The 4,024-nt window shown below is 35.7% G+C and overlaps 2 long non-coding RNA genes across 2 annotated transcripts; both read right to left on the minus strand.

Moving 5' to 3' along the window:
- Positions 1-550: 550 nt before the first annotated feature.
- On the minus strand, positions 551-1,148 carry LOC130940293 (uncharacterized). The gene is made up of 3 exons (XR_009070272.1): positions 960-1,148; positions 784-885; positions 551-658 (listed from the first exon to the last, which is right to left on the minus strand). It is a non-coding gene; the product is annotated as an uncharacterized LOC130940293 (long non-coding RNA).
- A 210-nt stretch (positions 1,149-1,358) lies between these two features.
- On the minus strand, positions 1,359-3,594 carry LOC130940292 (uncharacterized). The gene is made up of 3 exons (XR_009070271.1): positions 3,373-3,594; positions 1,710-1,995; positions 1,359-1,606 (listed from the first exon to the last, which is right to left on the minus strand). It is a non-coding gene; the product is annotated as an uncharacterized LOC130940292 (long non-coding RNA).
- Positions 3,595-4,024: the final 430 nt, after the last annotated feature.

The following is a 4,024-nucleotide window of genomic DNA, read 5'->3' on the forward strand; positions in this document are numbered from 1 at the left end:
TGTGTTTCATGATTCTGTGGGAATCCCCTTGTAAGTTGGGTTAGCACTTTACAATTTGTAATATTGATGATTATAGTGAAATTCCATCATTGTTGTGATGGAGATTGGATGTAGGCTGCATTGCACTTAGCAGCTGAACCATGATATATCTGGGTGTAATCTTCTCTATCTACTCCTTCATTTCTGTTTCTGCCGCACAGGAGCTAAAATAAAAAATGTCTCGTGCCAAGTGACGAGACAAAAGTAAAAAGTCTCGTGGCTAGGGACGAGATAAAAACAGAAAAGTCTCCTCAAAGACCAGAAAGTGTAATCAAGAAAAAGGGGGCTAAGATTCAACCCCCCCTTCTCTTAGCCACTGATACCATCACCCACCTTGTCCTTGAATTAAACATCTTAGGGGACTCTCCATTGCCTGTCTTTTTGTCTTCTCAGCCGCCAGTTCTGCTTGTAGTTCAAGCAGCACCCTTTGGGTCTCCTCTCTTTGAGTTTCATTGCCCGACTGATGTGAATTTGTACCGAACACTTGACTAGAAGTCGGTCCGATACCCACGCCACGTACTCTACTCGGGTGTTCCTTTCTAAGAGCTTGAGCAAGCAAATCATTCTAAGACAACAGTCTAGATGATTCATCATGTTGCTCAATCTTCGCAATTCTTTCCTACACAGTTAGATAAGCAAACATAAGCATTTATTAGCTAATTGCTAACCGAATAGACTTTCAACACAGTTTTAACAAACAAAACCTATGAAAAACAAGTTAGCGATTCACAACACATTACTTACACCAATAGCCCGAGCTGCATCATGGAGACAGGAGCCATTGGATCATTTGTGCGTTAAGGTCCACAACTCCTCTCTACCAACTGGACGTCCTTGTCGTTCCAACTGTAACAATATAGCATAAATAGTGAATAGGTAGACGAATAGAAGGTTCAAAAAGAGAGTCGAACGTAAATTACCTCTTTTTCTCCGGACCTTGCTAAGCTTTTCGATCCGCTAGTGTGAGTATATAACTACTTCGACCAATTCACAGCATTTTTCCTACACTTCTCTTATCATGCCATGAAAAGTAAAAGTTACTAGACTCCATTTTTTGACTAAATGTAACATCAATAGACTTTTTTTTGTTATGAAAAAAATATACTACCTTTGTGTCTTCACTATAGCAATAATCAAGATACCATCTCCAATGCTCCGCAATAAATCCCGATGGGCGGCCTTCAATATTTTATTCAATAGTCAATTCTGATTTGTAATATTCATGATACAACCTATTCCTCATGTCCTTCCAAGCCCTCCTTAGCATTTTTAATATTGTTATTATGTGTCAAATTAATATTCTTGAACTCTACAAGAATATAACGTTTTACCTTTACACATTCGTTATAGATCTTATCCTTGGAACGAACCTTTCTCCAGTCTTTCTTGCATATTGAGAATTTGGTGTAGTAAGAACCTAGCAATCCGAAAACGTCGCTCAGTATACCAGCTTCATTTCCAACTGGTTGCAGTCTCTCATTGAACCTAAGTACAATCTTTCTACCGCTAGGTGACTTCATAGCCTTCTTCACACTCAAATGAAGTTGCTTGAATGTCCCATCAAACTCTGTAAATTATAGTTAGTCTCTGTGAGTAACCATTGTAGCCAAGATGCGATGAAATCATATAAAAACTAAGCATAAAAAATTATGAGATAAATTTCTATATACCAATTGTTTTAACATCCCAAAATTCGGTGGTCATGCGTCCCTTGTACTTCGGAGCCTCTGATGCAGCAAACAGGTTGTCAACATGTTGCTCAAAATAATCTACCTTATCTGCCTCTGGGTCTAAGTTTTCATCGCAGCCTCCAAGTTTTGAGCACGATTCGTGTAAGTTTGTGGAACAGGTAGTGATTCGGTACAGGACGGTCGAAATGGGTGTAAAGATGAGGTTGCGGGAGAACCAGCACCACCGAAGGGAGAATTAGGCAATCCACTTGATGCACGGATGACGCTGTAGCAAATCCTGTGTGAGGTTGCTGACATATTGTGTCTAATTTTAATTTCTTTGTGTAACGACCTATTCTAGATATCTTAATAAACTGGGTACCACCAAAAGTATTACTTATACTATGATCAAACTGTAAAAAAAAAGAAACAGAAATCCAGCAGCATTAAATATAAGAAAATAAGTAAATCCAAACCAAAAGAAAGAGAAGATGGGCATAATATTTTTTTTTTCACACACGAACATTATTTTCATTTTTGTTTTGATTCTTTTCATTTTCTTTTTGGGTACAGCTTATTTTGGACTTGCGCTTTATTTTTTGGATACATTCATGAACAGAAGATTGAGACTTCTAAGAAAAAGAACATGATCCAAATAAGAAAACAAAGATAAAAAACTGAGTCCTGGTTCGGTGGTTCCTTATTGCGTTAAGCCGTTGCGTTAACTATCTATTTCAATTTTAATTCCCAAAAAAAATATCTATTTCAATTTACATGTATACTCTAAAAAAAAAGAAAGAACTATCTAGTACAAATATTTATCATTCTTTAGGTAAGAGTAAGACCATATCCTCTTTAATAATCATAATCTAAAACATTTATATCCAACCTGACACTTGGTTTTTAATTTGGGTTAGGACCTTTTACTTGGTTTAGCAATGATTATATATTTAGTTCAATAGATTATGCATTTAATTGTCAATACCTTTTTTTCTTTTTTTCTTTTTTGGAATGAATCCTCAATAGGTTTGTTTTCTTTTCGGTCAGGGGTATCCTCAATAGTTTGAATGTCTTATTCTTCTTTCTTTTTATTGAATTATGCACTTACTGAAAAAGTAGGGGGACACAGGGCAAAGAGAACCTTTTGTCATACAAATTATATTGTTGAATTCTAGAAAATTTGCTTAAAAGAAGTAAAAGGAAAATCAGCCTACAGAAGACTATTCTTGAAAAACAGATAGTGAATTTAAATGTGTATATCCAAATTTCTACGAGCAACAATTATCAAAAGCCCATAAGTAATGTGTTATAATGTACATTACTTATATAAAATCCAGGTTTCAGCCGTGGCTTGTTTTGCTCACTAATCTCATTTATCAGCAATCATAATCAACGTCAGTAACAAAATTCATGGATAAAAAATATTTTATATGTAATCGATCAACAATAAAAATTCGGTCACCTAAAAAACCCAACTTGAGGATACATCATTACCACACTCAAAACCCATTCAAAAAACCATTTAACCCCAACTCACAAATCCATCAACAAATTATCTAATCAAAAAGTCATAAGAATCATGCATGTTATGCTATCAACCAGTAACGGGTGTACTTTTAATGGGCAAATCAGCAACCACACAAATTCAACTAGTGGGGCTTACCGACAGCGGGAGGAAGGCTATTGACGGCAAGAGACCAAGGAATGTGCCTAGAACAGAGAGAGGAGCACCTCGATGACACAGCTGCTTCACGGGTGGACACAGCTCGACGACGCAGATGGATTTTGGATTCGCCTCGCGTCAACGGCAACTGCAATTTGACCAGCTCTGAAGACTCCTTGGAGGAGGAGATTGGGTCCGACAGAAAGTGTAACTTGTTCACACTATAGTTTGGGAATTGAATTAAAAGGATTTCTCAACTTTTTACCTAATTTTTAGATGCAACAAGAGAGGAACTCACTCAACCTCATTTGTTTAAATCATAGTTTCATCACGAAACCAACAAGTGTTTTGGCACTCTTCTAATCTCTATATGATGACTACAATAATTTATCAAGTATTTATAACTTCTTATTAGATTAAAACAAAAAATTCTAAATCCACAAACATAAAACCCAATTAATCAACAAAATCAAAATATATCTAATTAAATTAAACTAATAACTTCTAAATATATAATACTTCAACTCTTTATATCAGGAACATTTAAAACATATATCAAACACTTTTCAATGGCTTGATAAGACTTGCTAACTTAATTAATATTCTACCCAATAATAGATAGCAGACTAAATCTTAAAATGGTTTCTCAGAC

Source organism: Arachis stenosperma, chromosome 7 (assembly GCF_014773155.1).
Source record: "Arachis stenosperma cultivar V10309 chromosome 7, arast.V10309.gnm1.PFL2, whole genome shotgun sequence".
Lineage (NCBI taxonomy): Eukaryota > Viridiplantae > Streptophyta > Magnoliopsida > Fabales > Fabaceae > Arachis > Arachis stenosperma.